The sequence below is a fragment of the Gorilla gorilla genome, chromosome 2, assembly GCF_029281585.2.
Source record: "Gorilla gorilla gorilla isolate KB3781 chromosome 2, NHGRI_mGorGor1-v2.1_pri, whole genome shotgun sequence".
Classification (NCBI taxonomy): Eukaryota; Metazoa; Chordata; class Mammalia; order Primates; family Hominidae; genus Gorilla; species Gorilla gorilla.
In genome coordinates, this window is record NC_086017.1 from 125,665,568 (window position 1) to 125,691,514 (window position 25,947).

At 34.5% G+C, this 25,947-nt stretch overlaps 1 protein-coding gene across 39 annotated transcripts in view; it reads right to left on the reverse strand.

Moving 5' to 3' along the window:
- The window catches only part of ZBTB20 (zinc finger and BTB domain containing 20), an 838,196-nt gene that overhangs the window by 484,517 nt on the left and 327,732 nt on the right, over positions 1–25,947 (reverse strand). For all 39 annotated transcript variants that reach the window (XM_055381701.2, XM_063704061.1, XM_055381680.2 and 36 more), the window contains one exon: positions 1,819–1,892. The gene's annotated coding sequence lies outside the window, so the exon portion shown is untranslated. The remainder of the gene's footprint in view (positions 1–1,818; positions 1,893–25,947) is intronic.

Here is a 25,947-nt window from a genome sequence, read left to right on the forward strand (position 1 = left end):
TTGATTCTAGTGTATGGGATATAAAACACACAACTTAAGTGGAAAAATGCTGAAGACCATTTCATAGGTGAAAAGGATGTGGTATGAATGGTCAGTTCTCACTTTGGTCAGGAAAAAGAAGTGTAAAGTCAATGAGGTAAGGGGCTGGGAGATGGATACCTCGTATGATATGATAAGCAGAAAGGTTGTGTTTGGCAAATTCCTTTATCATCTTCTTCCTGACTGTCAAAAACTGTATTCAACCTGTGTTTACAATAAATATTCTGACAGAATGAACCCTGGATTTCTGACTTTTAAAAAGTTTTGAAATTAAACTAATAACAGCTATTTCATGATTATCTATTATTGTGCCAAGGGTTAGAAATTACAAAAATGAGTAAGAAAGAGAGAGCCCCTGCTCTTAGAGACCTTACTGTCTGTGGGTTTGAACTGTTGTAGTTATGACAACAATAACAATAACTATCATTTATTCACTCATACCAGCCAGGCACCATGCTCAGTGGGCAACATACAGAAACTGCCAAAGTCTCCTTCATTTCACCAGATGCAATGACAGTAAGGTAACCTTGCTCCGTCCGTGCATCATCGCTTAACAAAAATGAACTTAGCAGGAATTCAGACCATAGGCAGAGACATATAAGCAACTCCAGAACTGTCTACTGTCAACACACAAGAACTACAGTCAATAAAGAGTGCAGTGAACTACAGTGAAAATGGAAGCAATTGTCTGAATCACCTTTAGTGTACTCTGTTGACTGGGGGCTGTGACACTCTAAAAACCACGATACAGTAGACTCCACATCTGGCATTCCAACAATGGAAGGGTAAGTGTTTTAAGACCCTTAGCGAAAGAACTTGCAGTACATTAAACTGTAAAACTGAGGAAGACATCATAAGCTTCTGGATTTTATTACCAAAATGTACATTTTGATCTAAAATTAAAAATAAAAACAGATTGACTTTCCTTGTAGTATTTCACAACCTTTGAGTGCAGCATTAAAAATGCTTTTCTTTTTTTCTTCACCAACTATAAGCTTCTGTTTTCTTACCCTGGGCGTCTGAATCTTTTATATGCTTGGGTTCTATTCACTGCCTGTTATTCAGACGTTGAAATCCCAAATGTTAATTGTTCTTCCAAGTACATTGACAAAACAGCAGCTAAATAAGGGTAGACCAGACTGTGGTAGACTCTGACATGCATTTATGGAACAATGGGGCTCTGAGAGACAGCCTTGTAGCTCACGGGAAGACATAAGATGTGCTATTTTGACTGCTTCGTAGCAGAATGGGGAACACACGCACACAAGGGAATTATGCATTTTACTTAGTTTTGCCCAAAGTCCTCAAGGCAACAGAATCTTGTGATGTCATCATGAACTTTCTTTCTCTCCATTTCCATTGACACAAAGGCTAAAAATTTCTAATGACATCACAAAGGAAAATGAAATCTACTTTGATTCCAAAAGAAATCTTTTACCTTCAGTGAGACTAGTAAAAATAAAATAAAATAAAATAAAAAAGCAAGAATCTTTCCAGACAGGGTGTGTGTCACTGTGCTCATGCACAGTGGGTGACACCCTCCCTAATGAAATTCAAACCAGCCAAAAGAAAGGATTCACAATTTAGGTTGGATAAAAAAGACACACTGAATATTGAGACCAACAACTTTTTTTTTTAAGAAGAAAATCATTTAAACATATATTTCTTCAGGGACATTCAAATTTTTACTCATGTCTGGTTACTATGTTACCAATGTTTTTGTCCTTTTTTGGGTTGGTCACAGAAACACAGAAGAAGGTACAGGAAGCTTTGACTTACAGGAATACAGTGCAGCTCAATCTTTTGTTTTTAAGGTGCAGTGATTTCAGTCTCTAAATGTAACTTCAGGCAGTCTGAAAAGAAACAGGTTAAAATCTCTTTCAGTTATAATTGGTATTTCAGATTTAATTAAAAATTAAACTTTCATAATGTTTCACCATCCAAAGCAATGCATTATCAGTCAAGCGTGGCTTTTCTTTTTTTCTTTTTCTTTTTTTTTTTTTTTCTGTTAAGGAAAAAAAAAAAAAAAAGAAAAAACCCTCTTCCCAGAGTAGTTTTTTAATGAAAAGAAAAGGATCTAAAGAGGAGAAAAAAAAGCAATTCTGAAAAACAAAATATGCCTCCATGTTAAGGACTTCATAATGATATGACTAGAAACTCAATGTTTCTGAATTTTAGCTATATTCTGATTAAAAAAAAACTCCTAAACAATTTCTACAGCCTAAAGATTACAGAAAAATTAAGTTCAGGGAATAAAGAAGAAAATCTATGGATCTGAATACACATATTAAAGGGAAATTATGACTTCAAATGGAATTGTAAAAAATGCTAGATCTGCTACTTTCCAGTGACTGAATTGCTGGTGAGGTAGATGGTGAAGAAGGGCTAAATGAACATATTTAACAACACAAAATGGCCATTGAAATGTACTGTATTATGGGTTTAGCGTGCCCCATTTCACATCATACTGTGCATCTTGTCACATGCAGCCACTGCTGTTTGAAGCAGCACAGGAAGACCAAGAGAGTCTGAACAACACTCCCTGGTTTAAGTAACTGTAAGCATGTTGCTTATTTTTTAAATATGTACTTTTAATTCTAAATTAAGTAACAGTCCAGGCATTAAGAGCTCCAAGTATATAATAAATATTAGGCTTAAAATATTATACTATTTTTTGAATCATTTCTTTCTTCAAACAACACCATCTATAAATAATAGTATTTTTTAAATTAAAAAAATCACATCACACACTAGAATTAAATCATCCTTACTTTTAGCTTTGAAAAACTGATACAATGGGATTTAGAAAAATTTAGTTTTTAAAATATAAAATGAGGTAATGTAATTCGCTTTCATTCACTTTACAGCGTGGCAGAATACTTTCTATATATTTATAACACTAAATGCCATATGTTTACATCCAATTTCACATTAGTGCAAGGTAATATTTTAATATTTCCCCATATGAGAGCATAATCACAAATCACCCCTGAAATTGTACTATTATTAGAAAGCATATGTAGTTCTTACTTGTGATTCCTGTTTTCTTTTTCTCTTGAAATGTATAGAGGAATATTTTGGGTAATTGCTCTATTTGATGTACATAGATTTTAAGCATAAATATGCTCAGGTTCACACTAAATTCACTCATGAATGAGATTAGATTTTAAAAAAATCACTGACGTTGACTAACTAAACTTTTCCCCCTCCTCTCACATGCCTGAATTAGGCTAAAAATGAACCAGCGTAAAGGCAGAAATTATGGAGGCGTCACCAGGGACAACTGAATGAGAGGAGGGGAGTGCACATATTTCCTTATAAGGCAGCAAAACATTCACAAAAGAAACTGACAAAAATAACTTGTGCACAGAAATTATGAGATATAATATAAATATATTGAATAACAATAATCTCTGAAAAATGATTCAGAAATTTAAAACTGCCCACCTCTGGATAAATCTAATTCACCAACTGGCATTGTTCTACTCACCAACAAAATATGGTTAGCGAAACGAATTCATTCTCTAGTTTAGACGTGAAAAGGTGATAGAAACTAGGCTGAATATTTACATATAAACATATAACTAACAACTAGTAATTCAATTCATTCAGTCAGGTTTCCTTTTCCTCAGTTTGCCAGATGTTGAATGAATTGAACTATCAGCTCAAAATAATTAAATCAATTATATGAATAGATGGTCAGTGTACCAATTTTCATTCCCCCCCCCATGCCATTTCTCCTTCTCCTCTTTGATCTTTTTCTTCTATTTCTGCTTGTTTCTTCTCTACTTTCACTTTCTTTCTTATTCCTTTTTCCTTCTTTTTTTTTTCTCTTGGTGAGGGTAATGAGGCTCAAAAATAACATCTTGTATCCTGTTGAGGGAAACTTGGTCACAACTATCCTTCCAGATGACAAACTCATTCTTAAATGTCTGTTTCCCAATCCAAAGAAAACAGAGCAATTGAAAAAATAGAGACTCAACATCACTTACAACTACCAACACCACCCCTCTTAATTCCCATGCTGTACTCATCACGAGGAGAACTGAAATTTATTTACATTATACCTAACCTCAAATAGGACCACAAATAAGACTAATAACAGGACCATTTTGTGGCACTCAGGCAAACGGCTGGGCAAAACAGATGGATCTTACTTTGCGCCAGGACTCAAAAAATATAGTCGCCAACTCACTGTTGGCGACTACATATCTTGGCCCAAAGATGGACCTGGAAGTAGGACCAGTTGTCTTTGATATGAATAGTGCTCCTCTTCTTATCTCCTAATGGAACAAATCAGTAACTCTGTCACTATATAGTGGGGTTATCAGGTAGAATTGCTTAAAAGACTGGTCATCAAGGATGTAAAATATTCTGAGGGAATGTCAGGTGAGATGAAGGAACAGAAAGTCAGGACAAATACCTTATTTTTGGCACTTTTGTCTATTTTCAACTTTCTGGTTTTTTTTAATTCAAATTCACTACTGTACACTGAACCCACCTTTAAAATAGATTTACAGAGTATGTGTCATCAATAAGAAAACTTGTTTCTCACATTTCAGGTTCCAAAATCTGTTAAAATTTTAAGTCACATAGATCAATCTCAGTCATTATTAAAATTGACAACCACTGTCAGACTTCTTTAATCGGAAGAAAACTATGTAAGGCTTTATAGATTACAGTCAACATCCAATGATGCACTGAGCAACAGCTCAGTAATCAATGCAAATTACAAAATCCGGAAGAATGCTTCTTTGGCAGAGACCCTTTAGCAAAAGAGTTGTACATTCTGCACTCCTTAAAGATTCTGAATGGCTTTCCAGAGAAGTAGCAAATGCATTATATTGCAGTAACCTATCTTGTAAGTCACAAGGCCACAAACAAAGCCTCTAGTCAATAAAAAAAAAAAAAAAACAAAACAAAACCTGAAGGGGGGTGAGAACTACAGATCTTACCATTGACTACGAACAAAGGGCTGCTTCTGACCACATTCTACTTTCTAAAATCCTCACACAGAAGGAGTTTTAGATATCACCAGGTCACAGAACTTCAAGGAAAGAACAACAAAGCATTCCAGCTTAGGAGGTCTATGTTAATTCAGGCACTTCTCTTATTGCTCTTCCAACTATTCAGTACCGATTGTATCTTGCTCAGATTGCTTTTGAGAGTTCACTCATCTCTCTATGATTTATTTATTCAGACATTGTGCAGATTTGATTTTTAAGAGACAGCCCTGTTTGTGGTCAGCATAGAAGGCTAATTACAATACTTTAATTATTTATTTTAGTATTTTTTTCTTTCCACTATTTTAAAACTTTTTATTATAAAATATTTCAAATATATGAGAGAGGGCAGAATATAGAAAAATGAACTCTCTAGTACCCATCACCCATAGTCAATTGTTTTTCCAATTATACTTTCACCTACTTTTTCTTCCACCAGAGCATCTGAAAGACAATCCGAGATAGCTTATTATTTTATGCATGAATACTTTACTATGTGTTACTGAAAGATGACAATCATAACTAATATCATTCCACATCAAAAATAATAGTAATTCTTTAATGTCATTAAATAGCCTGTCCATGTTAAATGATTGACTTCTAAATGGTCTTTTCTATTTATAACTGGTTAGTTTGAATCAGGATCTAAATAAGATGTACATATTATATTCAAATGATAATTATCCTTTAATCTATAAATTCTCCATTTGCTTTTTAAAATTTTAACTTTGTATTTTGGGACAATTTTAGAATTATGGAAAAGTTGCAATGATAGTACAGAGAGTACCCATATTTCCTTCACTAGTTTTTCCTAATGTTACTATCTTACATAACCATGGTAAATTTGACAAAATTAAGAAATTAATATTGATACAATACTATTAACTAAACTACAGACTTTATTCAGATGTCACCAATTTTTCCATTAATATGTTTTTTCTGTTCCAAAAATCCAATCCAGGATACCATACTGCATTTTAATTGCCATGTCTCCTCAGTCTCTTCTGATCTGTGATAATTTCTTGGTCATTCCATGTTTTTCATGACTGATAATTGTGAAGACTAGTGGTCGGATATTTTGTGAAACCTTTTACAACTTCGATTTGTCCAATCCCGTAACTAGATTCGGATTATAGGTTTTAGAGAAGAATACAAAAGAGGTGATGTGCCCTTCTTATAACGTAACATCAAAGGTATATGATATCTCGGGGTATGTTAACCTTGGTCGCTTGCTTAAGAGAATGTCTGCCAGGTTTCTCTATACTTAGTTTTAATAAGCATAACAGTTTATTGAGATATAACTTATATAACATACAATCCACTCTTGTTATGTGTATAACTCAATGACATTAAGTAAATTTAGAGTTGTATAACCATCACCACAATTCATTTTTAGAATATTTTTGTCACCCTACAAAGATCCTTCATACCCTTAGGCAGTCAATCCCTAGACCTAGACAACAAATATTTTCTGTCTCTATAAATTTGCCCTTTTTGGATATTTTTATTAATGCAATCAAATAGTATGTGATCTCTTTCATGTAGCTTTTTCACTTATCATAATTCATTTTTAAGATTCTTTTATGTTGTGGCATGTAGCAGTAGTCTATTCCCTTTTACTGATGAATACTATTCCACTGCATGGATATAACACCACATTTTATTTATCCATGCATCAGCCAGTGGACATCTGAATTGTTTCCAGTTTTTTACTGTTATGAATAATGCTGTTATGAAAAATACGTCTCTGTGTGGACATATTTTTTTTCCTCTTAGATACCTCAAAGTGGTATTGCTGGATCATAAGGGTAAGTTTATTTTAACTTTTAAGAAACTTCCAAACCACTTTCCAAAGTGACTATGCTCTTACATCTCCCCTGGTAATATAGGAGGCTTCTAATTTGTCTTTATCTTCCAACACTTGTTACTATCTGTCTTTATTATAGCCACTCTAGTGGGTGTGAAGTAGTCTCTTACAGTTTTAATTTACTTTTCCCTGGAAATAATAATGTTGACCATGTTTTCAAGTGCTTATTAGGCATGACTTCATCTTCTTTGGTGAATCACTTTGGTGAATTTTTAAATATTTTGCCCAGTTTTTAGCTGGGTTGCTTGTCTTTTTTATTATTGAAGAATTCTTTATATATTATGCATAAAAATTCTTATCAGATTATGATTTGCAAATCGCAATCTTGCAAATATTTTCCCCTGTCTTTGGTTTGTCATTTCATTTCTTTAATGGGTCTTTTGAAGTGCAAAAGTTTTAAATTTTGCTGACATCCTAATTACCAACTATTTTATTGAATCAAGCTTTTGGTGTGATAGCTAAGAACTTTTTCTAACCCAAAGTCATGAAGATTTTCTCCTGTTTTCTTCTAGAAATTTTATAATTTTAGCTCTCACATTTAGGCCCATGATTAAATTTTTGTGCAGGATATGAAATAAGAACTAAAATATGTTTTTTACAGTCCTAGGTTCATAAATATTCATTTATATTGCATATAATCCTAGCATCAATTACAGAGCACTGCTTATTGAAAAGACTATCCCTTCCCATGACAAATTGCCTTGGCACCTTTGTCAAATTTAATTGATCAAAAATATGATGAATTTTCTGAACTTTCAATTCCATTCCATTGATCTGTATGCCAATATCATACTCTATAAAGTAAGTTTTAAAACCAGAAATTGTATGTTATCTAATTTTGTTTTCCTTTTTCAAAAGTATTTTCACTATTTTGGATCTTTTGCATATTCGTGTTAATTTTAGGATTAGCTTGTCAATTTCTGTAAAAACGCCTTTATTCTTTTTGACAGGATTGTGAATTGAACTGTTTTCTTAATTTCATTGTTTGTTGCTAGTATACAGAAATATAATTGATTTCTGTACAATATCTCTTCTTATATTCAGTTAACTTGTTGAATTCCTTTATTAGTTCGTGTGTGTGGTGGGGGAGGTGTATGTACATTGCTTAGAATTTTCCATGTACAAGATTATATTGTCGGCAAATAAATAGTTTTACTTTTTACTTTCCAATCTGTATGCCATTGATTGTTTCTTTCTGCTGGTCTGTCTACCCTTCTCTTTCCCTTCCCCTCCCCCTCCCCTGCTGCTGCTGCTGCTTCTTTTTTTTCCTCTAATTTGTTTCTCTCTCTCTTTCTTACATGTATTTATCATTCTGGACTGGATTGAATCTCCTGTACAATGTTGAACAGAAGACATAAGAACTGACAACCTTGCCTCTTTTCCAATCCTAGGAGTGTATCGGTCAGGTTTTCATCACTACATACATTATAAGTTCTTCATAGATGCCCTTTGTCAGGTTACAGAAGTTCTCTTCTATTCCTTTTGTTGAAAGATTATATCACAAATGGATACTGGATTTTCTCAAATGTTTCTGTACATCTATTGAAATGGTCATGTGTTTTTTCTTTTATTCTATTAATATGGTATATTGCATTAATTAATTATTGGATGTTAAGTGAAACTCACATTCCTGGGATAAATCCTCTGTGGTCAGCACTGTATAATGCTTTTCTACTTTGCCACATTTGGTTTGTGAATATTTTGTTCAGTTTTGGTGTCTATATTCATGAGGGAATCTGGTCTGCAGTTTTCTTTCATTGTGATGTCTTTGTCTGGCTTTGCTCTCAGTGTAATATTGTACAAATAATTGAAAGATGACCTTTCTTGCTCTATTTCTAGAAAAGTTTGTGAAATACTGGTATTGGATAGAATTCACCAGTGGAGTCATCTACATCTAGGATTTTCTCCTAACTATAAATTGTATAAATTGTATGTCTTTATATTACGAGTCTGTTCATATTTTCTATTTCCTCTTGAGTCAGTTTTGGTAATTTGTGCATTTCTAAGATAGTCCATTTTATCCAGCTAATTGCCAACAATTGTCCAGTTGCTAACAACTGTCTAATTGTTAAGCAATGACAATTGAGGTCAACCAATGATCAGTCACAGGTTGTATTTCTAACTATCAAGCAATGAAAAGGATTATGAGGTTATAATATTTGTTCATAGTATAGTATGAGATCAGGAATGAGAGAGAAGGTATCACCACCAACCCCACAGAAATGAGAATGATTATGAGGTTATACTATTTGTTTATAATATAGTATGAACTATAACTATACCTCATAATCCTTTTCATTTCTGTGGGGTTGGTGGTGATACCTTCTCTCTGATTCCTCATTTTGGTAATCTGTCATCTTCTCTCCTTTTTCCTTGATCAGTCTAGCAAAAGAAAAACTAAGTTTTGGCTGATCTTTTCAAAAAACTAAGTTTTGGATTCATTAATTTTCTCTATTATTTTCATTATCTATTTCATTGATTTCTGTTCTTATCTTTGTTATATCCTTCCTTCTGTTCAAACAGAATTTAGTTTTATGTTTACATCATGTCTATACTTACTAAATAATGACGTGATGAGGTCCTTTTGTTTAGGTGAATTTTAGATACATTTTTATCATTTCGTTTCCACTTAAAGGATTTCCTTCAGTATTTCTTGTAAGGCAGGTCTACTAGCAACAAATTGTCTCAGTCTTTGTTTATTTGGGATATCTTTATTTTATATTTATTTTTGAAGAACAATTTTGCTAAATATAAAATTCCTAAATGACATTTTCCCTTTTTTTTCCTTCAGCACACTGAATACGTCATCCCTCTACCTCCTGGCTTTGTTTCTAATGAGAAGTAAGCTGTTAATCGTAGTGTTGTTTTCCTGTATGTAACAGTCTTTTTTTTCTTGTTACTGTCAAAATTTTCTCTTTTTCATTCAAAAGTTTGACTATAATGTGTCTATGTACAGATCTTTTTTGTGTTTATCCAACATGGAGTTTTTGTGCTTCTCAAATGTGTAGATTAATGTTATTCATCACATTTGGGAAGTTTTTGGCTATTATTTCTTCAAATATTTTTGAGCCCTTTCTTTCTTTCCTCCTTTTCTCTACCATTATACATATGTTAGTATGCTTGATGGTCTCTCACAGGTCTCCGAAGCTCTGCTCATGTTTTCATTGTTCTTTTCTCTTCAAATCAGACCATTTCTATTAATTGATCTTCAATCTCATTGTTTCTTTATTCTGCCATCTTAAATATTCTGTTGAGACTCTCTTGCAATTTTTTTATTTCTATTATAATATTTTTTAACTCCAGAATTTTTGTTCCTTTTAAAATAACACTTATGTTTATATTGATACTCTATTTAAAGAGTAATTATAGTAATACTTTAATTATTTAACATGATTTCCTATTATTTTAAACATATTTATAATAGTGCTTTCAACTCTTTGTTTGCTAAGTTTAACATCTGCTATCTCCACTTCAACCCGAATATAATTTCTTTTTTTTTCTTCAGACACTTTCTTTTAACCACTTCTTAAATTGGGTATGAGTCACACTCCTGTTTATTACATGTCTCATTTTTTTCTTGAAAATTGACATTTTATATAGCATATTACAGCAACTCTGAATTCTGACTTTTCTCTGTTGAGGGTTGTTGCTGTTATTACTGTGTTTGTTTATTTAGGACTTGCCTAACATAACTCTGTGCAGCCTCTCTTCCCCATGCTGTGCCGCTGCTGATGTTTCTGCTCAGTTTGTGTAATTTCCATTTTCGTTTTTGAGCTGGGACTTTCCCCTGCGTTAACACAGTTTAGTGGTCAGCCAACGATCAGTCACAGGTTGTACTTAAACACCTAGGGCCACTGTGCTAACGCCTCTAATTGATATATACGTGTGAGTCGGTTGTAGAATGCACTCAAAGTTCAGGCAGTTTACAAGTGTTTTTTTTGATTTTTACTTTCCATTTGTTCTCTCTTATCTTCTCTCTGTGTGTCCAAAGCCTTAGGTTCAGCTAAGGATAAGTGGACATCTTGATCCTTCTCTGGTCTTCCCCAGAGTATGTGTGCAGCCTTTCAGACCTCTAGGAATATGTGGTAGCTTACCAAAGTTCACTATGATAGTATCCTTTTCCAATTCTCCCTGCTAAATTTCTGGCCAATCTGCCAGTTCTTTTCTACTCTGAATTGTAACTTCAGGCTATATATGATGTTTATTCTCCCTGCTTGTTTGCCCGAGATTGTCACTGTTTTGACCACACCTAAGGGCATGGGGTTTTTCTATGTTCTGCTCCATCAAATTATCGAATCACCCCCTTTCAGCAGTGAAGTTGTGGGTTTTCATGACTTGTCCTGCCCTGGCAGAACTATTGATCCAATGGAACTGTGGGGACGGGTAATAGGAGGAAGCACTCCCGGCTAAAACACTGTGGGCTCCTAACTGTGCTAGTTGTCCCAAAATAACTTTTAATTTGGCCGCTTTCGCTCCCAAAAGTATCCAGCTTCTGTGATATGATTTATGACCTTTTAATCTATAGTGGGCATAAACAACTTATGCCATTTCTTCAGCGAATGACCACTGCCTAATTATTTTCTTAGTAATGCTGGAATCAGGGGCCTAGCTGCAGGTATCCATGCATGTGGGGTGGCGGGGGGGTGGGGGGGAGTCTAACTGCCATTGAATGAACGTTTTCATAATGGTTACATGTGTATAGAAAATCTTCAACTGCCCCTCCTACTACATCTCTAGAAAGTTTAAAGGTTTGGGGGGGATTAAGAATTTCTAGGGAAGTGTATGGGATATAGGGATAAGGTTACCAAAATTCTCCCATGGGAGATAAATAGTTTTGCCTCACTCTATATATAGAGTTTGGAGAAACCACTCAGCGAGAAGGACTAGAATTACTTTGGTTAATAATGAGTTGCTATGAACTTTGGAGCTGGACTAACCTATTCTAAGCAATTGTAAAGAATATGTCATTTAGACTTAATCTTATACAAAACAATAATAGCTCAGAGATCTAAGCAGGTCCAAATACTTAACTTGGATCAGGTTAGTATTTGCCAGCTTATTTTCTCACAGATTCCTGTGCTCACTCAGGTTATACTTCCTTGGGAACACACAAAGGGAATAAGCTCCTTTTGGAACTCAAATAACTTGTAAATCAGAAAGTTTCCATATGGATATAGAGAATAATATTTACTATATAATAATTTTCCTTTACATGATGATCCACAATAAAGTTCCCTTGAGAACACACTTCCCTAGAGCATTTAAATTATGAACGGATTTACAAAATAACTCCTATCACATGAAAAGAGATAAACATATAGTATCTGCTTCTAGGAATTATCTAAACTCATTTTCCTTCAGAGACTTAAATAGATGAAAAAAATCAGCAAACTTTGTTTAGGAGAAATTCAGAATGTATAAAGCATTAATTGTGAATATCTTACTGATATTTTTGGATCAACATAATACTTCACTTTTACAATATGTTGAGGAAATCAAAGTATTCACCAAACTTCATCTCATTAAAGTGTCATAACCTTTAATCTAGGAACCCGTAATAGTAAAGATTACTGTTTGTGTCTGGAAAACAAGAAATCTAATCCATGAAACAAAACCCTGAAACATCACATACATTGCTTAAAGATGTAAGTCTGAGGATGCAGAATGTGATGAAACTCCGTCACCTTGTTGTATAAGTGTGTCCGGAATTGGTGGGTTCTTGGTCTCACTGACTTCAAGAGTGAAGCCGCGGACCCTCGCGGTGAGTGTTACAGTTCTTAAAGGCGGCGTGTCCGTAGTTTGTTCCTTCTGATGTTCGGATGTGTTCGGAGTTTCTGCCTTCTGCTGGGTTCGTGGTCTCTCTGGCTCAGGAGTGAAGCTGCAGACCTTTGCGGTGAGTGTTACAGCTCATAAAGGCAGTGTGGACCCGAAGAGTGAGTAGTAGCAAGATTTACTGCAAAGAGTGAAAGAACAAAGCTTCCATAATGTGGAAGTGGACCCGAGCCGGTTGCCACTGCTGGCTCCGGCAGCCTGCTTTTATTCTCTCATCTGGCGCCACCCACATCCTGCTGATTGGTAGAGCTGAGTGGTCTGTTTTGACAGGGTGCTGATTGGTGCGTTTACAATCCCTGAGCTAGACACAAAGGTTCTCCACATCCCCACCAGATTAGCTAGATACAGAGTGTCCACACAAAGGTTCTCCAAGTCCCCACCAGAGTAGCTAGATACAGAGTGTCGACTGGTGCATTCACAAACCCTGAGCTAGACACAGTGTGCTGATTCGTGTGTTTACAAACCTTGAGCTAGATACAGAGTGCCAATTGGTGTATTTACAATCCCTGAGCTAGACATAGTTTCTCCAAGTCCCCACCAGAGTAGCCAGATATAGAGTGTCGATTGGTGTATTTACAATCCCTTAACTAGACATAAAGGTTCTCCACGTCCCCACCAGACTCAGGAGCCCAGCTGGCTTCACCCAGTGGATCCCGCACCGGGGCTGCAGGTGGAGCTGCCTGCCAGTCCCTCGCCGTGGGCCCGCACTCCTCAGCCCCTGGGTGGTCGATGGGACTGGGCGCTGTGGAGCAGAGGGCAGCGCTCATCTGGGAGGATCGGGCCGCACAGGAGCCCACGTAGGTCGGGGGAGGCTCAGGCATGGCGGGCTGCGGGTCCCGAGCCCTGCCCCGCGGGAAGGCAGCTAAGGCCCGGCGAGAAATTGAGCACAGCAGCTGCTGGCCCAGGTGCTAAGCCCCTCACTGCCCGGGGCCGGCGGGGCAGGCCGGCCGCTCCGAGTGCGGGGTCCGTCCAGCCCACGCCCACCCGGGACTCGCGCTTGCCCGCAAGCACCGCGCGCAGCCCCGGTTCCCGCCCGCACCTCTCCCTCCACACCTCCTCGCAAGCTGAGGGAGCCGGCTCCGGCCTTGGCCAGCCCAGAAAGGGGCTCTCACAGTGCAGCGGCGGGCCGAAGGGCTCCTAAAGTGCCGCCAAAGTGGGAGCCCAGGCAGAGGAAGCGCCCAGAGCAGCGAGGGCTGTGAGGACTGCCAGCACGCTGTCACCTCTTAAAAGGTTATCAATAGGGCAATATCCAGGCTACAATGAAAAAGAAACTTGAAGTCTCGAACACCTATTGTGTATACATTAGAGTGGATTCAAAATAAATATTTAAACAGATTTCTGTTCCTGTGGAATGGTATTTTTCCAGCAAACCTCTCCAGCGATTGTTTTTATTAGGCTTTGCAATTTCTATAAAAGGATATCAACCCTGTCCCAACTTGATTACTATTTCTGCTATTAATTAACAATAAAAAAAATAGGCTAGGCATGGTGGCTCACGTCTGTAATCCTAGCATTTTGGGAGGCTGAGATGGGTAGATCACTTGAGTCCAGGAGTTTGAGACCAGCCTGGGCAACACAGAAAAATCCTGTCTGTACAAAAAATGCAAAAATTAGCTGCGCATGATGGCGCATACCTGTAGTCCCAGCTACTTGGGAGGCTGAGGCAGGAGGATAGCTTGAGCCTGGGAGGCGGAGGTTGCAGTGAGTCAAGATGGCACCACTGCACTCCAGCCTGGGTGACAGAGTGAAACCCCATCTCAAATAATAACAATAACAAAAAATAGTTGTATTTCAAGTAATATAATCTAGATAATATAATATAATATAATCTAGATAATCTAGAATTCACTGTCACTCAATGAATTATATCTGTGTGAAGTGTTCTCTATTTGGTCCAAATCTTTTAAAAATGGGAATACTAAAGTTCACAGTAATAAGATGTTGTCAGTCTACATTGAGGACTACAAAGAAGCATTTCTATAAAATATCCTTTGTTGCTAATGAAAGTTAATATTTATCTTGATATTTACATTATAATACAGTGATCCCTATACATACTGAAGAGCATCCTAGAAGATTGATTTTTCTTAGTATAAGCATTGTATTTTTTTAAAATATATAATCAGAGCCCAATCTGTAAATGTACGTAAGATCCTTTATAGGATGCTTTTTAAATGTAGGTCAAATTCTTGCCTCCTTCTCATGTTTTTCCACTGTTTACCCATTTTATTTTTTATTTACTTAATTTATATTATATATTTCATTTACTGTAATTTATATTTATATAAATATATTTATACATAAATATATTTATATTGTACATGTATGTATCATTTAAGCTGTCTCAATTTCTTTTTGTAACAAAGAGATATCTATCTGTCTCTACTGTATATTTGTCTATCTACCCTTCCATGTAACAATTCATCTAAATTTACTATATGATACCCCAACATTTCAGATGCAATCTGAAAATATCAACCTTAGAACCTCTATAAACTCATCTATGTTTTTGTGGTGACTTTAGTTTTCTTCTACCTTCGAAGCTATTCAGATCAGAATAGCCTCAAATCTGCCTTAAACTTGTCTGAGACAAAGTAACATATCTGTATCATCAGAGCTCAGTATTAACTTAAAGCTTGACTAACCACCTCTTTGCTAAGTCACCTGAAGATGATTCTTGCCTTTCTGTGCACGAATAAAATAGTTTGGGACCTATGGAACAACACCAACCATTTTCAAATAACTAATAAGGCATATAACATAGAGCAGACACAACTGATTATATAGTTTGTACCCTGTCCAAGGCACCTAGTCCAGGAGTGTGTTCCACTCAATAACCCACAGTCCCTAGCCCAAGCTGCATCTGCTTGAGCAAAGGGTTTCTTTTAATAATTTGCACAAAGGTGTCAGAACAGGCAGCTTTTTTCTAAGTTGTATTGAAACTCCATATAAGATAAGAAAGGCCCTCTATAACATGTTTCTATAGTACTTCTAACAGAATATAATTAAGTGTATTAATATTAGCTGGCTCTCTAGCTGTTACATGTAACATAAATATTCAAGTAACCTCCTAGTAATGACTAACCTCATGAGCTTAGGTCTCCATGACTTGCACTAAAGAATGCTTTAAAAATAGAATGTTAACAAGTTCTGAGACACGGATTATTTGTACAATAAAATACTTTTCTTTTAAATTTAGCTTCTGGCTCCCATTCCTTCAGGCAGATTTTATATATTAGTAGTTAAGTCTTAATGAATTATCTACAGGTAGGCTATACATAACACATTTTTACATTAACTTTTCGTGACTATGACATGAATACATGCCCACTGCAAAAACAAAATAAAACAGTACACTGAAAATATAGAAAATATGAGGAAAGATTACGAGCATCAATAGTCTGATGACACAGAGACAATAAACCACTACTGGACCTTCAGGATTTCATTCCAATGTGACACATTTTAATTCCAATTTGGCTTACCCATTTTCCCCTGCACACAATGAGTAGCCTCCTATTTTTACTATTTGGTATTGTGCTTAAGCAACGGAAATATTTCAAGTGTTTCTATAGCAATTGTTTTCTATACAATTAATTTAGTAATTGATCAAGTACTATCATATTTAATAGCCCTGCGATTGATCATTATTCATGATACTACTCATTGTTATTGCTTATTACTTCATGAATTTGGTTTTATTCAACCATGTCATATGGAGATTTTATACACACACACAAAACACACACACACACACACACACACACGACCGGCTACTACAAAAATATTAAACCATTTCTCCGAAATAATATGGAGGTCAGAAGTAGCTTCTAGATGAACAAAATAAAATGGCAAATTTGATGCTTAAAAGTCAAAAATTTCATATCAATGCCAAAGATACATTATTTTAGATAACACTCTTTTTTCTTTATTTTTATTTTTACTATCTTTGCTACAACACTACAATATTAATATGAAGAACTGAGAGTCAGCTATGCCTATAAAGGTAAAGTGCCATAAAAACCCCAATGCATCTCTCCCAAGAGTCTAATCTTATTCTATCTGAGGAGCTATCCTCTTTCTGTGAACTCTGTCATGTAGAATTACATCATCTCCCATGGCTCAGATTATCTCCAATTTATAAAATGCTTTAACAAAAACTGTTATGAAGTGGGCTCTGTTATATATTCATATAACTTCCTCTTCACTTTGGTTAATACGGAAATACACAATACATCAATATGTGTTTCATTAAAACAATTGTTTCGATATAGTAACAAGCTGGGCAAATAGAGGAAGTGTGCTGGGTGCAATTTATTTACATTTTAATAAGACCTCAAACAAATGATACCACACAGGAAGCTCAGAGTTAGGTTAAGGAGAAGTGGTGGCTAAAAAATGCCTTGAAGTTTGGAAGCTGTAAGTATTATCTAATCAATAGTATTACTTTTCAATTAAGATAGAATAACCATTCCACAGGGACAGGTATTGTGGTCTGTGACAAACATTATTCAATGCAGACATTAAAAATTTAGGGGAGATAGAAATTTTCAAAATTTGATAAATTTTTAAGACTAAACCTTAGAATATATGCCAAATGCTAAAGTTTAAAACGAATGGGCCTATGAAATAAAAATCTCATGAAAGCCCAAAGTATGGGAGTTTTCTTCCTTAATATACCAAAGCTTACTGCTAAAATCCCCATTTAATAGAGATGATAACTTCGCCGTTCACATTTTGGGTTTCCCCTACTATGCATGTTAACTCTTTGTGAATAGTTCTAAAAATCAAGACAAGTATGTACTTTAATCAAATAGGAGATTCAGAAAGCAATGATTTCAGTCTACAATTATAGTAGCCTGCACTATTCCTATTTCCAAACTCTGAGCAGGGTCACCTTTGTTTGAGACAAATTATCACTGGTAATATCTTACAGATTAATGTGCATGACATTTGTCTATCCAGTGTAGTTTCCAAGACAATTAAAAAAACTTGCAGAAGTAAATATATTATTTAAGCTGCAAGTGAAGAAACAATTGTAAAAGTACAATAATGATAGGAAAAGCATGAAGAGGACAGGGTGAGGTAAATATACAAAAGGAATCTTGTAAGAACTGACACATTTGCTAAAAGAACAAGAATATGACTCCGTGTGTGTGTGTATAAATCTCTCTCTATATTAAGTCTATATGAAATACATTTATACAACATATATATATACACACACACACACACACACACACACACATAATAAATTGGGCGTGGTGGCTTACGCCTGTAATCCCAGCACTTTGGGAGGCTGAGGTGGGTGGATCACCTAAGGTCAGGAGTTTGAGACCAGCCTGACCAACATGGAGAAACCCCGTCTCTACTAAAAATACAAAATTAGCCAGGCATGGTGGCACATGCCTGTAATCTGAGCTACTCAGGAGGCTGAGGCAGGAGAATCACTTGAACCTGGGAGGCAGAGGTTGCGGTGAGCTGAGATCACGCTATTGCACTATAGCCTGGGCAAAAAGAGAGAAACTATGTCTCAGAAATAAATAAATAAATAAATAAATAAATAAATAAATATCTCTCTCTATATATATACACACACGCAGAGGCATACATATATGCCTCTATAAAAATAAATATTGGGAGTTTTGCAATTTCCTTATTTGTATCTATCCATGAACTAGAAAGTAAGTTCCTTGAAAGTATGACTTATGTTTTCTGTGTTGTAATTCATAATAACTAGCATGATACTGAGCAGAAAATTGGTTCTCAATAAATATTTGTGTGAAATACAAAAAATCTAATTTCATTCATGCACACTATGTAAAAGAACAAAATTAAAGAATTCCCAAAAATAAGACAAATGATATCATTACATGGGGAAAGCAAGTTAGATTATGCTACACTACACTAAGCCAATAAAATTAATACCAAAAAAACCCTTCAACTGAAAATAAATCTATGTAAATACATGCTGAAATCCTATAGATGATTCAGACTCCAGAGAAATGAAACCCCAATGACAGCATCATGAAAATGAGTTGCCCCAATATCACATATCGTTTTTGTCATACTCTACAAGAAGTGGTCAGGTGTGATTAGAAATTCCAATTTCCTAATCATACAGAATATAAACAATCTATATTACATAAGTCTATGAATTTTCTGAGCCATTATAAACTTTTATGGACAGTTTTGATTAGAATCTGAACACAATGGTGTTTCAATATAAAAACTCATAATTTCAATTGTGAATTACCATTTTACATTTAAACAATTTTAAAAATTCACATTGTGACATGTTATACCATTAGGTTATTAAAAAAACTCTGAAAGTTTCCTTAATAAGATCATAAAGTTTTTTCTAGTTATGCAAGAGCAATTTGATAGTGGAAAATCAATTATGCTAAGTCCTTTGCTGAACTGTCACATTTCAAATTATCCTATAATGTTTTAAAGGGAAAGGGCTATGCATCTTAATCCCAATGCCTAGTGAACAATTTCTGGCATATAGTAAGTGCTAAATAAAATGTATGATGAATTAATTTGAGTTGAAAAATACATCTCAAGAAAAGTCTACGTCCATGAGTTACAATTGGACAATATTTACCAGAAAGAAAAGATTAATAAAAGTCAACGTCCATTCCTAAAAATCAAATAAGGATTCAGAAAATAGTATGTTAATCCACTTTACCAATATATCAAATAATATCTGTCTTAAATCAACAACCAATATCTGCCTTAAATATGAAAAAAACCTAGAGATAATACCACATAATAAAGAACAAGAAATATGCCCTCTATCACAACGATTACTTAACTGTTTTGGAAATTATAGTCAATGAAATAGGATATTAAACAGGAATAAGAAAGGAAATAGACAGTCATCTTTGTTAGAAGATAATTTAATAACTTTGAAACCCCAAAAGAACTTAAAAGAAATTATTAAAACTATTAAGAGAGTTGAATAAAATAACTAGATAATAAATACAGATAGTCCCCAACTTACAGTGGTTCAGCTTAAGATTTTCCAGTTTTACAGTGGGTTTATCAGAATGGAGCCCCACGTAAGTTGAGGATCATATGGATTATAAATAGGAAGTGGCTTTTCTACCAAAGAATTATAAATGAAATATAGGCAATTAAGGACACTAACAAGAACATAGCATGCCTATACCTAAATATACGAAGGAATTTGGGGATCTATGTGAATAAAAAGATACAATCTATTTATGTATGAAAACATACTATGCTTCTGAATGGGAAGGTTGAATATTGCAAAGATACTAATACTGATTTATAGGTTTAATACAATTCCAACAAATATTCCAATGAAACATTTTTATGAACTCAACAAACTAAACAAATCCTGACTAGTAAGTAGGTGACAAAAGCCAAAGCATTTTTGAAAAAAGAAAGATAAGGAAGGATTTGACCTAAAAGATACACAAACTTATTTTGAAGCTCTAATGGAAGCAATATAGAACCGGTGAAAGAACTGAAAAAGCAGATAGTCCAGAAATAGATCCTAATGTTGATAAAAATTAGCAGGCAATCAAGATGATGTCAAAATCAGTGGGGAAATGATTCTGGAACAATTGATTAACCATTAAGAACAAAAGTAAGTAAGATGTTTACATCATAACATGCTAAAATAAATTCTGGGAGAAACACAATTAAAAATATAAAACAGAACCATGATCATACTAGAAAAAATGGTGAATATTTACTAAATTTCAAGCTATTTAAAAAAGAAGATAAAAGTAATGAACATAGTCACAGAGAAAAAAAAATACATGAAATTGACCGTACAAATATTTAACATTTTCTCGCATAAAATCTTACAAATCAGTAAAACTACATGAGTAAAGACCATAAGCAAACAATTTATAAAAATAAGAAAACAATGACAAACATGTAAAAAACATTCTAGTTCCTTATTAATCAAATCACTGCAAATTAAAACTATGTAAACTAGTTACTTTGCCTGCAATTTGTCATATATTTATATAATGCTGCTATTCAAAGCAGTTAAGAATGTAGTTAGAAAAGCACTTTTACATACAATTGGAGAAGAATTCTCAAAGGAACCTTGAGAATTTTACATCCTCTAGCCCAGAAATCAACTTTCTAAGGACGTATGCTAAAAACATAATCCAAGATGCAGATAAAAATTTATATATAAAAATGATCCTCAGAGTAGGAGAAATAATAGTGGAAAATGACCTAAATGTCAAACATGAAGGAGTTAATTAAAATTTTTTGGTACATAATTAAGATATAATATTACACAGCTAATGAAAATGATTATTTTATGACTCAGAACTAATAAAATTAATGCTAAGTGAAGAGATCACTATACAGACTATACAATCCAAAATGTTGTTTAGAAATATGCAAACAAACACATATATATAAACACCTGTACACTTTAGAAACACCCATACACTTGGAAAGAGGCAGAGCAAATACTTAGAATTGTTTATCCATGATTGGTGGTGTCAAGTGATTTAAATTTATTCATTATATATATTTTCTATTTTGACACATCCTTTCAATAAGTGTACATTACCTTTTAATCTGGAAAAAAAAGTTATTTTAAGCCTAAAATGAATTTATGTGGGTTAGAAATTCACTTAAGGGAAAAAAATCAGATACTGATAAAAATCACTTTCATATACATGTAGAATTACTGTGCTCTTTAATCTGTGAATCTCCATACTTTTGTGCATAAAGAACATCTATTGAGATATTGAGATACTTGACTTTTTTTTAGTGCTGAAGAACACAATAATTTTCCTGAATTAAAACTCAAAGAAAATAAAGCCACTCATAAATACCATATTTGACTACAGCGTTCACCCAATGCTCTGATGGCCTTTCCCGTTGTTGACTTATTGATAAAATTTACCTACATTGCTAATATTAATAATTGTTTTGGTACCAATTTCAGGAATAATCAATCTGAGAATGTTTACTTGGTCCATTTAGACAATACCAAGGAAAACACCCCCAAGTAACTGTAACCAGCATAGTGAACAGTGTATTTGCGTTTTCACATTTCTTTTCCATGGAATACCAACCTTGCCTAGTATTTTGCGAATAACAATGGATGGAACTTGGATTTTCAACAGTGCTTAAAAAATAGCTGCCAAAGTCAAGACATGTAATAACCTTCTAAGTAAGTTTGCTGGCTCCATATTGTGTTTGAAGGCACACCCCCTCCAAACGTCTGCAGTCACCATCTGCTACTCAACTGCAGAATAATGCACTGAAGTCTGGTGTTGTTTGGCATGGGCAAAGACAGCCAATGTCCAACTCCATTCAGACATGTGCACCATATCAGGAACCTTATGACACAGTCCTCAACATCAATGCAGCACTTTCAAGCCCTGCTGCACATCAATCAAGTATGTATGACAGTCAAGCTGATAGATAAAATCTAAGCCAACTCTAAATACCTACTGTGCATGGATCTCTCTAGTTTGCCTGCAGCTCACCTTCTATTAAGATGATAGCTTTGGCCTAGTCTTCCATGCCAAAATAAGTGCATGGAGTCACTCTGGCAAGAAGAAGCGTCTACATCAATGTCAACAAACAAATTCCTTGCGCCCGACCCTACCATCTGTCCTCCTGCTTCCCACCTACTGTACTTTATGTGGACCTTGATGAATGAGATTCTAATAGTCCAAGACTCTAGTTTAGCCAGCCTTTGCAGATGGGGTCAACATGACTGCCCTCTGGCCAAATACCCAGGGTGACATAGCTGATGGGTTACCTGGAAAGTGCCTTTTTGCAAATTTAATGTCAGAAATAAAGCAAATGAAGGCGTTCCTACAGGTTTTGAGTTTTGGGTTTATGGAAAAAAGTGATGCATTCAATGCTTAAAGTGAAGATAATTTTTCTTTTAATTATTTGAAAATCTTATAATGCTAAAGCATTGATAAATTCGATTTCAACACTACGGGTAAGGGAAATAAAATGAATGAATAAAAGTAAAACTGGGGCTATTCTAATGTATTTACAAAGTAGGTTTGAGAGAAAGACTTGAAAAAATCTCAGAAATATGTAGAAATAAGACTTGATAGTGTAACATTAATATAGAAGCAGATTATTTCATTCTGCGTTAGATGCAACAATATTAGAGCATATTGCACATGCTAAATGGGGAATAATAGATTTCATACCTATTCTACAGAAGTTGAATGGCACTTGCAGATTTCAAGGTAGAGCAGTAAAATTTAACACAATCTTAAGTATGAGATATAAATAGTTTCTGGAAAAATCTAATTGTTTTTGCCTTAAAAAGATATTACATGAAATATGATAAATCAGTATTGTCATAAAAGTAGTAAATAAAATTATTTTGTTTTTTGAACATGTTGACAAACCATTTCAATTAGGTCATTAAAAAAACACTTAAGATGGAGCCTGAGGGCATATGAAACAAACAGAAATTTCAGGAAATGCTGCTAGTTCCAATCCAACTCAATTTAATATGATGATACAATGATACGACCTTATTTTTCCTTCAAGGAAAGCTAAATGTATTTCTAGAATGGTCTCTGGACACACCAAAAATAGAACAAGCAAAAACAAAACAAACATTCTACCTAGGAAACAACATCATCTGAAACTCTAGACAATTTAAGTAATAATAAGAAAGTGAATCTTCACCAAATGAGAAAATGAGTGTGAAAATATGTTATATACTATAAAGTACCATACACAGAATTATTCAGAGCATCTATTAAAGTGCTTTGTACATAGCAAGCATTTACTAAATGTTTGTAGAATTGACTAGAATTTAATTGAAAAGAGAAGTATAATGAGACTTCTACAAGTAGAATCAGATCCTTTTAATACCATGGGAAAAAGTTTCAGTCAAATTATATGACTAGGTACATCCGTTGTCTTTGATGTTTTGAATCAAGATGAGATCCTATTATATCAAAAGAAAAAATATTGTTGAATTTCTCTTTGGAGAAATCACAGTAAAATGAAAAGGATGATTATTTTTAATTTCTAAATATCTCCAAATTTTATAGCATTCTTCGGTCAACTAAGATAATGCTATAGAAATCCTACATAAAACTTGAACTTACAATGTCCTGGCCTAATCATCTGGCTAATCTCTTTGAGTTTTCCTGAAATATGTTCACATCCCATTTTCTATGGGAATTCTCCCACTGATTAACACAGAGAATGAGAATTTGGCCTGTGCTCTATAGGCACCATTGAAATGTGGCCACCTGAAGCATGTAGGGAGGGCATCCAGCTGGCACACCACATGTTGCCCTGGAGTAGTGTACAATGAGAGGGATATTTTGGCTAAGAATACCTGGACAATCTCTATAAAGGTCCTGATTATGAAAAGGACTTCAGCATTATCATTATCTCATGGGCATAATATGAGCCAGGGAAACTTCTGTTTCTAAGTTCATATATTTTCCAAAGAAAGGACTTATAAGAATATAAGAAAAAATCAAAGAACTCTATGAAAGAGAAACACTGGGCCATTGATACTAGATTTTATATACTATCCATGTCACTAGAAGAAACTTTTTTGAGAGCTCCATGCATTTTAAAACTTATGCTAAAGCACACTATAGACCTGACCATCAAATAAAACATAATGAAATCTGTAAAATAAAGGATGCAAAAACATAGCGTGAAAATTTATGCCTGCAGTGCAGTTGTTGTACTATATATTATAAAAATCAATTAAGTTCACATACTACTCACTTGAGAAATATCTGCTGATTTTATTTTTATTTTACGCAACTTGTGAGGAAGAAAATCCATGCATTTAAACTGTAGTGCCAATAAAACAATTTTGTCAATTTTGAGTCTATTTTTTTCAAAACACCATACGTGATTAAAACACATAATGCACTAGTATTTTTGCCAAATTTTGTTTTTAAACCAAAGCTGTTTTTGAATTACATAAGCACAAAATCAGAATTTCAAAACCAGCAAACATATTTAGGGGTGAATTTTAAAATAAGCCCACTTGATTCATTGTTAGACAAACTTTGAGTGCCAGGGACATTTTTGTGAAATTCCACTGGGGTAAATAGGGTAGCTAGGAAATGCTCCTCAAAGTGAAAAATAAGTATATGCATTATTTTCAATAAGTTTTGTTTAGCATTTTCACCCTCATACTAAGTGGTTCTGGTGATATTTACAATACAACATGAGCATAAATCTTAAGGAATTTATGATGTCACCAAATGCTAAGAAACAATTACAGCTGGGTTTTACATTTGTGTTTATATGTTATTTTGCATATAGATCCCAAAAACCAATGAAGAGAAACTTTGATACAAAACATATCCTGAAACTAAAAGACAGCTTCTATCTATCAATATAACCAGTTGATAGTATTTCTAAGACAGAGTTTGACAGTAAGTGAAACAAACAAACATAATGTTTTAAATATGCCACTTCAGCCACTCCAGCTGTCACTCAAGAGGCTTTTTTTAATATCATTAATTCAATGCCACACAAACAGGAATTCGGTCTTTTCAATAAATTTTGGTGACAACTTGTTGGCAGAAAGGAAACTAATATATATGTGGAAACTTTTATTTTGTCATCATGTATGTCTGTTTGAACTTGCTTAAAATATTGTAATTGTGGGCCTAATTTACACCTTTTTCCCTAAAAGCTCAAACAAATCACAATGATCACAGTGTCCCTAAGACTAATGAGTCCCAATTTATACCAGAGAAAATAGAAGCTCAGAGAGCTAAAGAGTACTGGCAGAATATTATACTGCAAGAATAGCAATATACCAAGTATACTCACTTGAAATCCTAATAAAACCATAAAAAACTACCACTTTTTTCATTAGCTTATATTTTTACTTAATGCAAAATATTTTGCAGAAAAGTTTTCTTGCTAGCTTTATTGCTAGTAACAGAATAACTTTTATTAATTGAATTAATTTTTGTAATTTGTGACCAATGAGGTTTGACTCACATCGCGCATTTTCTTTAGGAACTCAGATACTTCATAGATCTTAATACCCTGATGAAAATTTAAGTCCTAAAAGGCCAGGAAATACTGAGATTCAAGTTGGCTCCTCTACCGTCTTTACTGACAGAAATCCAGAGTGCCAAAAGTCAGCACTGCTGGTTGCTGATCATCATATCTAAATATTGATTCTTCTAAAATGTGTATTTTGAGACTTGCTTGATTTTAGAA